At 36.5% G+C, this 12,999-nt stretch overlaps 1 pseudogene; it reads left to right on the top strand.

The window, feature by feature from the left end:
- The first annotated feature begins 735 nt into the window (after window positions 1-735).
- LOC122467076 lies at window positions 736-12,693 on the top strand (annotated as a pseudogene).
- Window positions 12,694-12,999: the final 306 nt, after the last annotated feature.

Below are 12,999 nucleotides of genomic sequence, written 5' to 3'. Positions count from 1 at the left end.
TCCACTCTCAGCTGCACATTTAGATGCTTTATTTTTGAGTGTACTTTCTCCTCAATATTTCTTTCCACAGAATTTTGGAATTTTGTTTCTCTCATGTTTTATTGAAAAGGCTCACTGCCATTATATCCTTTCGTTTTCCGGTTTTATCCTTTTGTCTGAAGGCACATTGCAGCATGGCTGGTTTAAGGATTCTAGACAGCGAGAGAAATGGATAGCCACAAGAGTATCTCTAGTCAAGGTTGAAAGAGAGCACGTAGCTTTCTAAACTGAGCACCGTGAATGGGGGACATTTAGGTTATTGCCATGACAATTCTAATTGTTGGAACTTTATTCTTATTATGGTCTTTATTCAGTTGGATTCACCCTAACAGCACACATAGACGAGTCACTTTAATTCCTGGGCTGGTTTTGGAGAACATGCATCCAAGAATCATCATCTTTTTGTTGCGATAACAAAACACACGGTCAAGGGGGGTCTAAATGGAATTGCATTTTATAGGCATGCAGAGATCGGTATGAAGTAAGACATGCACTCTTTGACCCCTGGAGGCTCTCTCTGACAAATGATGGGGCTACATTTTAAATTACAGGAGATTCCAATTACTGTGAAATTATGGGGCTCTGTGAGCTCCCTCTATGGGCTAATTTAACGTCTGCAAATTATATTTCCTCTTCTTCCTCTTTTTTTTCTTCTTCCCATTTTTCCCCCAACAAAGCCTCTGTGTGGCCTCTGGGATGGGGCGGCCGCCTCAGGGCCCTGAGGTTGTGCTCCTTGGAGCGTGTGCAAGATGGCTGCCCCAAGGCTGTTTGAAGCTGGCGCGTTTGAAGCTGCCGCGCGTGTTTGAAGCTGCGGCATTTGAAGCTGTCGGGCTTGAAGCTGGCGCGTGTGTTTGAAGCTGCGGTATTTGATGTTGCTGAGGACGTTTGTAAATTTGAGACAGACTTTAATATTGTTAGACGGTAGGGGAGTCCTTTTCAACCCCCTTTTCATTTTTTTTTTACTTGAACTTTTTAAAAAGTTTTATTTAACTTTTTTTTTCCCCCCACGATTTTAACTACTTATGTCAGCCGAGGAATGCTGTGATTCACAGCCATTATTGTAAGGAGGCTGTTATGTATTTTTAGTGCTGCTGGGACCATAGGAATTCTTGAGTGGCTTTGACTGGATACAACAATGTGGAGAATAATCCCAACTGTGAAAAGTGCTACTGTGGCCACAGAACAGTACAGAATAATTTTGAAACAGGGCAGTCTCCTTGTTGCTTTTAGAAGAAGGCCGAGTGTGCCCGCTGTTGCATTTGCAAGATTGATGAGTGTGGAGGTAGAACAAATGTATGTGAGTAGAAGAAGTTGGGGATGCAGAGGTTTACGAATTAAATTCGCAGTGTTCCAGGAGCTAAGCATTTTGTAGTTTCTTCCTATTATTTCCCCCTCTAATTTCTGTAAGAACCAGGGAGAAAGGTGGGTGTTATTATGAAACAATACCGCCAATCCTTTGGACAATACTGTAAAAATGAATGGTGCATTATATGGAGAGCATCTACTTTGAAAATGTGAGAGAGAAGGGAATGAGTGTTACTGCTCTTGGTAAAGGAAAGAAAACAGATGCTTATCCTGCGGTGTGTACATTGGGGTTTGGGACACACTTTGCTTGGAGGAACCCTAGAGGTAGAAGTGACAGAGATGGAGAAAAAATTGGAAGGAGCCATGAGTCATCAGATCCAAAATGGACTAGATGAGAAACGCTTTGGTTTGGATACAGATAATTTTCCACCTAATTCCCAGCCTGGCAACATCATGTACTTGCCTGGGGGGTTGATGAAATGACCTGTTCTAATGTTGTCCGCAGTTCTTCCCGGATGCATCGTTTGGGATAGAAAGTGCCTTTGATGGGCCTGCCATCAGTTTTTTTCCCCCCCTTTGGAAGTACAATGTTCTGTTCTGCTGATGATCATTCTTTTGAAAATTAAGTAACGGTTTCTTGACATTAGCTGTTTGACCACGCTCAAACCTATTTCTTTACGTGATCGTCATTAATTTTCTTCATTGGGTAGAACTTAAATTCTCTAAAGTCTACATCTACTTTTCAGTCATATATGGATTGTATATCTACCCAGGACTGAGGTGTTTGGTTCAGTATTTTGTTCATGTTAGCAAAGGTCTACAGTTCCTTCAGTTCACAGAAAAATCTATGTATTAAACCCGTATCGTTAAAATTGAGTTATTGTCTCTTAATCTGGATGGAACTGGCTTTATTCTAATAAATAATTTAATTGTGTACTTTACCTGTTTAACTAAGAGTAAGGTGTTGTGTCTTGCACACCTTTGGAATGATGAAAGCATTTCCCATGTCTTCATAGAACGGATGATCTTAGACTTTATTTTCTTGCAAATAATTGTGTTTAAGGATTTCCCTTCATTGGTTCAACATTTCCTATTTGGTAGGAGTAGAAATTAGCTAAGTGTTTTCTTTTGTATTGTACAGATGCATTTTCCAGTCCAACTTTTCATTATCAGCTCCTGCAATTGTATTCCTTTGAATCCATGCGTCTTTTCCATTCTAGTAGCTAATCATCTTTTATAGTGTTGATATTTTACCAAATTGGTATTTTGAACTTCATAAGAACAACATTGATGTCATTCAGCGAGAGCTAAGTTCTTACAGACTCTCAGTCTAATGTACTAATAATCTATTTAACAAGTCATTTTATAAATTGTAAGATATGAAAAACTAAGTGACATTGGACAGATACAGAAGTAGTGGCTCTGCACATTTGACTCATACTGTTTTGGAACTTTGTTACAAATGTTGATAACTCAAGGAGAGAGGACATGATACACATACAGGAGCTGACAGGTGCATATACCCGTGTATGTATATTTATTTTTTATTTTTTTATTCTAAAATCTTCCTGACCAGATCAGATTTTTTCATATTCCTCAACTTCTGTGACTCATTTGATCCATATTATTGCTTTTTAAAGTTTAGACTTTTTGAAAAGATTTTCCTACTCTTCACCATAATTTGGTCTATCCAGTCTAGTAATTTACATTTGGTGACAAAAGAATTGCTTGAGAATAGTTGAACACACATGCTTAAATGAGGACTACATGCATTTGATTATACATTTGTGTAAGCATAGCCAAAGAAAAAGAATAAATGTTGTAAAGCTGTTATATCTTTAATCAGTTTAATCAGTCAGGCTACATGTTCCACATCACTCTTGTTCCTTGCTGGTTTGTGCTAAGAAGTTACTTCTTATTTAACAATTTGTATTGTGATTGTTTCCACATACTTTTTCATGTTCACTCTTTTCATTTTGTTTAATTAAAATAAATTGCAGATAACTTTTCTTTTTAATAGATTTCCACACATATGTGCTTCTTTCAATAAACTCCACAAAATAAAGGCCATTAATCCAAATAATGATTTATCTTCCGTGGCTCTGTAGTTATTTCTCTCTTTCTGTCTTTAACTTGAGTGTTTTCTCCTGTGTCTGTTTTCTCTGCCTCCATCAATGTTTTTTTTCCATCCTACCATGATGAAGTTTATAATTTGGCACCTGTGGTAGAGAAATAGTAAGAGTATTCAATCCTGAGCTGGATCCAAGGTGAAATAGCATTTTCTACCACACAGCACTATGACCCATTTTTTGGAACTCTTAGTAACAGTGTCTCTGTTATAGAGCCAGGTTAGTCTTTAGCTATTCATCCATAATATCATATGGGCTTATTGATTTGATTTATTAATGGTTATGAGATTTGTTATGACCTCACGTTGGTTTTCCTTTAAATGTTTCATCAGTTATCCTCTTTTTAAGGCAAATGCAGATTAGAAATTTACACATAAAATTTCTATTTTTCTTTTGCATTCCTTTTTAAAATCAGCTTTATTGAGGTATTATTTACATACAGTGAAACTTATCTGTTTTAATGCATATTTCAATGAGTTTTGACAAATGTATATACTGTGTGACTAGCGTCACAATCACCATATTGAACATTTTCATCATTGCAAAAATGTCTCTGCTACCCGTTTGAAGTCAGTTTCCTACACTCACCCCCCGATCCCCAGCAACCTCTGATCTTCTTCTTTTTGCTATAGTTTTGCCTTTTTAAGAATTTGGTATCAATGAAATCACAGAGTGTTCTTTTGTGTCTAGCTTCTTTCATTAAGTGTAATGCTTTTAAATTTCATTCATGTTGTTGTATCATTAGTAGATTTTTCTGTGTTATTGCTGAGTAGTATTCTACTGTCTCGATACTCCACAATTTGTTTATCCATTTACCATTTGATGATCTTTTCTGTTCTTTCCAATTTGGGTGATTATGAATAAAGATGCTAGAAACATTTACATACTTTTTGTATGTGTGAGCCTAAGTTTTAATTTATCTTAGGTAAATATCTAGGGGTGGGATTGCTGAGTCATGTGGTACACATATGTTGAATTTTATAAAAAGAATATTAAAATTTTTTCCAGAGTGGATGAACTATTTTGCATTTCCACCAGCGATGCACAAGAGTTCCAATTATACATCATCATCACCAACACTTGGTGTTGTTAGTCTTTTTAATTTTAGCCATTATAATGAGTCGAGTATATATTTCTTGTCAATATTTTTTTCAATTGCAATAATTTACTTCTGTTTTACCAACTTTATTAGTATTATAATATCCACTTGATTGCATTATGCTTTTATTTTTTTCACGTGTTATATGCTTTATACACTTGTTCTTTTGAAGGCTATAAATATATTTTATTTCTTACTTTTTTTAGTACTTAATAAGGTAAAGGATCTAAAATCCAAATACACATATAAGCAGACCAGAGTCTTGAGCAAGCATGTTAAATAGCTGAGTTTTGTCTTTATTTTTTGAGAACGAGGAATACAATATTTGAAGAAGGTTATGTCTGACTTAAGACCCTGGGTATTTTTGGTGTCTATTTACTAGCACAGAAATTATAAATAGGATTGCATAGTTCAAAAATACTAGAACCTGATTTTTCAATAACTTAAATTTCTCAATAAATTTCCACACATCTTCAACAACTGAAAGATTCCTATACAACTCAGCCCTGCCATTTCCTAAAATGGCTCTGTTTTTATTCTGTGCCTCATTAGACAGCTTAGAGAACAGTGTACCATTGCCCGTTAAAGAAGCCACTTTTATTTAATCCAGTACCTACTAACATTTGTCAGAATTGGTGATTTTTTAACCTTTTTTTTTTTTTATAGCACTAACTGTTCTCAGATCTCCAGCTTTGTTCCCTGGATGTTAAAAAGACACATGGTCACTTTGTTAAAATCTTTCTTTAAAAATCCAGTGTAAATGAGAATCATCATCATCTCTATCACCCTATTCTTTTCCATCTAATGGTGTTTCATTTCAATATGTGTTGGAACTCTGATTTTTCTCACTAAAGCTCAGTTACTAGTTCAGGATTATTACTTGGCTAAGTAAGATTTCTTTCACTAAAAAGTTTATATAGCAATCAAAATTGAATGCTAATGAGTTGCATAGCTGTGAATTCCCTTTTTTCAAAGAACCATGCCTTAGGAGTCAACCCTTATTTCAGAAAATGTTTGTAAGATGATCTTTAAACCTTGGTTAAAATATATTCATTCTCTCATGTTATTTTGCTGAGTTCTGTGTTTGAAGGCAAATAGGATTTCTATACAAACTTCCCAGTTTTTTCAGATCATACTTAAGCAATATGATACTACAAAGTGATACTACAAGTTCAGTTGCTGCTGGAATCATTAATTAATCCAACATCTTGGGAAATTCATTCTTAGTTCACTGAAGGGCTTCCTGTTGATGGGAGGTATTTTTCCATGTCACATTTTCTCATCTTTGTTGATTTTAAATCTGGTATTTTAGTAACTAAAGACATTGAGGATGTTTGCAGGTAATAGATTGAATAACAAAGCTAGAGAATTGTGGGTATTTTTGGTTACTTTTTACTAACGGTTTTACAAATCAATTTCATTTTTTCCCTATCTATGTTCAGTTAATAATTTTAACCCAGGCTGTTACATTTTTCCTTAGAAATACTGTGAAAACATAAGGGACTGGGATTTTTTTTTTTGATATTTGGAAGAAAAAATTTGATGATAAAACAATATCAGAAGCAATTCAAGTTACAATTTTACAGGATTCACTGTACTGAAAATAAAGGAACACACTTTACAAAGATTTTGTTTTAAAAGTGGTTTAGTATGATAATTCAGTGGTCATTTCTTAGTTTTAATCAATATTCCATACTCTAAAAACATCTGGGTTTTGTAGGTGAACTAGCTGGCTTAAAAACTGACTTAAACACTTCTTCAAACCTGATATTTATTTATTCCTTCAGATCCTTTGCATTTTGATTTCGGGCTGATTGAGAAAATCCCTAGTACCTGTTCTTAGGTCATCATTAAGTATATCTAATAAATCACCAAGTGCACAAATCTTTATGCTGGATTTATTATTTTTTTTTCTGGAAAGTCAGACTGTGTTTTCTAAGGAACATGTACTGTGTGGATTTTTCTGGTGTCTAAATCCCAGCAACTAGGGGTAATTCTGAGTATTTGCTTATGCCCAAATCCCTAAAGAATTCTTGTATCTTACTCTTCCATAATGGATATCTTCTTAGTCCAGCCTAAATCCTCCCTGGCAATTTGCATCACAGGAACCCCCACATCTGTTGTATAGTAGGGTTGAATCCAAGGGAATTAAGCTCTCCCCTTAGGAGCTATTGCTGTCATTCATGCTACACAGAGGGGGGGCATTCCTGCCTTCTCTCTAACTCCAACCCCATTGCCTGGCCAGGAGAATTATTCTTAATAGTGTCTGATCCAGAAAATTAATTAACTATTTTAATACACAGTGCTTTTTAAATGTGATTTGGAACACTATGGCATCATCTAAATTTAAATCTAAATCTTTCAGTAGGAATTTTAATATGGGTGTTGTCTGATGATTTTTGATGAGATGAATTTTGAATTTTATTTTGAAATTATCTCTTATTTTAAGGAAAGGAAATCTGTGGGAGAATCTGTATTTACTTCTTTTGCTGATTACAGATATTTGTCATACTATACTTTTGATTATTTATTTGCCATGTTCTACTCTGGATTACTTCATCATTGTCCTTGTGAAAAGTTTATAGCTTATTTCTTCCAAATTATGTGTGTCAGAATTGATTTTAAAGTAACTTTTTAGAATAATTTTTTTGAGTGAACTGCTTTCATGCTAAGAAGTTAGAAAAATATATATATCGAAATGTCCCATTTAAGATACAATGAAAATACAAAATATCTTGACATATCATTAGCAAGAAAAAACACGTGGGAACTGGATAATGAAAATGGTAAAAGTTTGCTGAGACCTAAGAGACAATTTTATCAACTGAAGATGAAATATATTAAATGTTGCCTGTTCTTCCCATAATAATTCATAGAACTGCTTACTTAATAAAACCACAGTGAGTTTTCTTTTTTTAATTTGCCATAGTAAGTCTAATATTTATCTCTTAATGAGCAGGGGCAAATAGCCAATACAATTGTCTTATAAATTATAAAGCTAGAATACTCATGACAGTGTCATTTTGAAAAAACAATGGAAAAGAAGGAATATCAGGACAGATTCAAATATGTAAAACTTTATTGTGTTGGTATTATAAATGAATGGAGGAAGGTTGGATAGTTAAGAGGTGACCCAGGGACAATTGCTTAACACATATGGGGATAAAATAAATTAGATCCAGCCTCACCTCGTATCATATGTCAGTATAAATTCCATATGAGTTAAAGAGATAAATGTAAAATAAAAATATGAGATCTCTGGAAATTATAAAAAACAGAGTTGACTGGCTAATTTAGTAATGAGGAGTTTTAAGCATATAAATAATTTTAAAAATCACAAGGGAAAATCCATAGATTTGACTACATGAAAAATTAATAATTTTTGAATCACAAAAACCAATACCTGGTAAAAAAAATAAATAACCTAAAAATACTATTAGCAGCAACTATTTCAGGTGCTTTTCACCTTTATGGACATAGAACTTGAAGGGGAGCAGATTTTGTCACCCCAAAATATGCCACTTTGGCATGACAATTATTTTGAGTGAAAGGCAATCAATCAAAACTCAGCAGCTGCAGGAAAAGCTCTTTACCTCCTTATTCAACTACTTAAACTTACATTGGAAGGATGCCTGTACCAGGAAGAAAGCTAGTACCAGAGATCCCTTTCTACCTAAGAAGCTTATCTACAACAGGGAAACTTTTGCTTTCCAAACTTCCCCTCTTATCTTTCTGTAAAAGTTCTTTCTCCCCTCTGTGTCCCCAGATCCCTACCCCTTTCCTTAGTCCAGGATGTTATATATACCTCAATTAGCTGGCAGCTTCTAGAGTCTTATATTTATAGGGATTCTGTACATATGTAATTTTGTTTGTTTTTCTCCTGTTAATATGTCTTACATCAATTTAGTTATTAGACAAACTGAAGAACCTAGAAGGGAAGAAAGGAATATTGATTTTTCCACTATAGACTCTTAAGTTAATAAATAAAATTCAAATTGGAAAATGAACCAAGAACAAGTTTTAGATGAGTCATAAGAGAAGAAATTTTAACATAGTTAAAAAAAGTTAGCTTAACTGGAAATCAAAATTATGCACTCATTAATACACCACTCAGAATTAACCAAAATATTTTGGTGAATATTCTTCTAGTCTTTGTGATCTGTCATATCGCTATCTACCCATTAGCTGATTTATTGATTTATCTATACATATATCTACTACCCTGTATCTAACTTTCCATCAGTTTAGCCCTATCCACTCGTACATAAATGTGACATGTACTTGATAAACATATTTTTCTAAAAGGGATCATACGGGACACATTGCTTCTAGCTTTTTTCCATTTATTATATTTTTAATATCTCACCATGTTATTATATTTTCTTCTGCAACATGTTCAATCTTTGTTAATATTACAGTGTGTGGATATACCATGACTTACTTGACCAAGTTCTCCTACTGGGTATTTACGTTGTTAATGGTTTTTCAGAAGAGATTGCTGAACATCATTGCACACATCAGATTATTTCCTAAGGGTAAATTTGAAAGGTTGGATTTGCAATATGCAAATATTTCAGGCTTTTGTTGCATGTTCCCAAGCTGTTCCTCAGAAAGATTTGAACTTTTACCTTTCCACCAGCAGTGCATCAGAGCAATTATTTCTCAAACTCTTGGAAGCATTAATATAGTTAACATTTTATGTAAGTTAAATAGATTGGCAATATCTTATTATTCTTTCACTTTGCATTTTTGTTTACTAAAGTGATAAACTTTTTTATGTGTTTATGGCCATTTTCTTCTTTTGTGAAATTTCTAATCATGTCATTTTTACCCATTTTCTATTGACAGTAATCTCAGTATTGATTTTTTAAACAATTAAAAAAAATTTTTTTTCAACGTTTTTTAATTTATTTTTGGGACAGAGAGAGACAGAGCATGAACGGGGGAGGGGCAGAGAGAGAGGGAGACACAGAATCAGAAACAGGCTCCGAGCCATCAACCCAGAGCCTGACGCGGGGCTCGAACTCACGGACCGCGAGATCGTGACCTGGCTGAAGTCGGACGCTTAACGGACTGCGCCACCCAGGCGCCCCGATTTTTTAACTTTATTTATTTATTTTGAGAGAGAGGTAGAGAAAACATGTGAGCAAAGGAGGGGCAGAGAGACAGGGAGAGAGGGAGAATCCCAAGCAAGTTCTGCACTGTTAGCACAGAGCCTGATGTGGGGCTCAACCAATAAACCACAAGATCATGACCAGAGCTGAAACCAAGAGTCATTTGCTTGACCAACTGAGCCACCCAGGCACCCCAGTATTGATTTGTTTTACATTTGTACTCAAATTAAAAAATTAAAAATAAATAGAAACTTAAAAAAACATAAAAGTTATGTTGATATTTAGGGTAAATATGCCTTGAGTTATGTAGGTGTTTTTTAATATACAGAAGTTTTTTAAAAAGTTCAATCAAATCTGTCAATTTTTTTCTGTATAATTTCCACTTTCAGTGATGTGATTATGAACTCCTAGCAGATATCAGATCATATTAACTTAACTAAAATGAAAGAATATTTTGATTCATCTATTCCATTTTTCTGCAAGTTTATAGTTGAATCTTTCATTATGGAAAGCATGATGAATGGAATATTTTATCATAAAGCCTTAACGGAAAACTTGGGACCACTTGATTTTTAATTAAAATGAATTCTGTGGAAAGATTATATTATAAATATGACTTCCCAGTGACTTCTCTTAGTACTAAAAATTGGGCTTATTGGAAGGGTTGAATTATACTAAGATCTTACAGAAGTTAGATATAATTATTTTTAATGCTAATGTTTCTGTGCATAGAATTTTTTGTGTATACAATTATTCTGGGTTTGAATAAGTAACAACTCCCCTGGGTTTTTGTTTTGGGAGGTAATTTTGTTCCTGAACATTTAAATTTGGAAGGTTTAATTTATCCTGAAGATTCTGCTTTGATTTTAGAGGAGCAGATCTATATTGGTCAGGTGAGAAAAATCTCAGGAGCTGAAGGAAGGGGAGTTAAGTGATCGGTACTGAATAAGTAAATTGAGAGCATATTATTACTGCTATGGATTAAAAGGTCTTATTTGGGTTCCTGGACCCAATTCCAACGTATGTGTGAGGGCATCCAGCACAACACCAAGCAGTCTTTAGAAACCAGTAGGGTATTCTGAGAATTCAACTGAATTCTGACATTAATTACCCATAGATAGCACCATATTCCACAGGTTGAGGGCTCAGTCCTGTGCAGTACCGTCCTCCCCAACCCCACCCCTGCTCCAAACCACCACTTCAGACTCTAGTCTCCAGTCACAAGCCCAGGCTGTTGCAGGAGCAGAGAGAAGATCCCAAATGGCTCTGAGCAGCCCCACCACCACCACCGGCAGAGTTACACAACCCAGTAGGAGCCGCAGATGCCAGAGCAAGCCCCAGTTACCTTCACTGTGACCATGAGCAGGGAGGAGGACACCCAGCAGCGCCTGCTGCCCTGCCCTCAGGAGCTGCAGACCCCAAGCCCAGCACCTCTTCCTCAGAGTGGTGTGGGGGGTGGAGTCCAGGGAGCCTCATTTTGGGTGGTGCCTGCCAACTGAGATAAAAAAGGCATTGCAAGGAAGATCTTGGGAATAGTTAAATGGTTCAATGTAAGAAACGGATATGGTTTCATGAACAGAAATGACACCAAAGAAGATATATATTTGTATACCAGACTTCCGCAAAGAAGAATAACCCCAGGAAGTACCTTCTCAGTGATGAGGGACCATAAGGCAAGCTGGGGGCCAAGCACAAGCCAGCATTACCACCCCTGACCCCACCCTGAGATGGGAAATGTGTGACATTCCTCAGGCACTCCTGGCTGCCCAAGGACAAAGGAAAGGACAGAAAACAAATGGTTAAACTGATAGAGTAGTAAATTATAAGAAAAAGGCAATCTTATCAATAGCCTAATCTCCAAAAACCTATAGACTCAGTTTCCTGGAGTGCCAACGTCACCCTCCCCTCCATAGTGATGTGGGGAACAAAGGCAGAAGGAAATGGCAGAGAAAATTGAATTTCCTTATAACCTGCAGCCCATTGGCAAATACTTGAGGCAGGCAGAGTTCTCCAGGAACTCCCTACTGTCTTAATGTTAATGCTTTGTTGGAGAGAAAAACAGCCTTAGTTTGACAATAGCTAGGCCTCCAGTAATCTGTGAATCTTTAGCATATGAAAATATCTTTGTAAACTTCCCTTTTGACTTTACCTCCTCTGGCCCTGTAGTATATAATGAGCCACTCTTCACAATCCCAGTTAAGCTCTTCCTGCCCACGGTCCTGTCCCTGTACTTTAATAAAATCACCCCTTTTGCACCAGAGACGTCTTCAAAACTTCTTTCTTGGCCATCAGCTCCAAACCCCATGAACCCCATTATCACCCCAAAACCTCACCATCAGCATAGGAGACGGAGAGACTATAGAGTTTGATGTTGTTGAGGGAGAAAAGGGTGCGGTTACAGCAAATGTGACAGGACCTGGAGGAGCTCCAGAGCAAGGCAGGAAATACTCAATAGACCATAACCTTTAAGATGCTCTCCATGTGGCAGGGGTCCTCCATAAAATTCCCAGGAGAATTTAGCAGAATAGGGAGAGTGGGGAGAAGAACATGGGACAGGAAAATGCTCCCGAAGGCTAGGCCCAACAGCGTTGCCCTGCTGCAGGCAAGGGTTCCCAGTTTATACCATACAGAGGCCCTGTGCACTTCAACCCACCACAGTATCCCAACTCTCCTGTGGAGGGATGGGTGATGGAGAGAGCTGACAAACAGAGTGCAGGGGAACAAGGTAGGCCAATGATACAGAATATGTATCAGGCTACAGACCACGATCCTGCAGGGGTCCTCCACACCAAGGACAGCTAGAGAGGACAGCAATGAAGAAAATAAGGAAAATCAAGGGCATGAGACCCAAGGTCAGCAGCCACCTCAACACAGGCACCTCCAAACTTCAGTTCCCAACACGGACACCCAGAAAACCCTAAATAACAAGATGGTAGAGACAAAAGTAGCTGATCCAGCAGATGAGAATTCGTCCCCTCTGGAGGCTGAGCAGGGCCCAGCTGAGTAAATGTGGGCTTACCACCATCTGGTTTAGTCATCCAACAAGAATTGAATATGAAATTCCAACAACAAATGAACAAAAGATTGGAGCTGAAGACCATGTCTTGCTTTTTGCCCATTGACTACATTAATAGAACTATCTGCATTATCTATGCAGCATGGGGTTTTTATTATTTTTACCTATGGACATCTGTCTTTTTGGTAATGACAAAAATTTTTTTATTTTTAAATAGAAAGCCTGTTTTTTCTCAATACACCTCTAAAGATTTTTAAATTGTTTCATATGTGGTCAAGCTGAGATTTTTTCAGAACC

Source organism: Prionailurus bengalensis, chromosome A3 (assembly GCF_016509475.1).
Source record: "Prionailurus bengalensis isolate Pbe53 chromosome A3, Fcat_Pben_1.1_paternal_pri, whole genome shotgun sequence".
In the NCBI taxonomy this organism is placed as follows: domain Eukaryota; kingdom Metazoa; phylum Chordata; class Mammalia; order Carnivora; family Felidae; genus Prionailurus; species Prionailurus bengalensis.
Note: the sequence above shows the minus strand (reverse complement) of the source record. Positions and strands in the feature narration are given on the sequence as shown.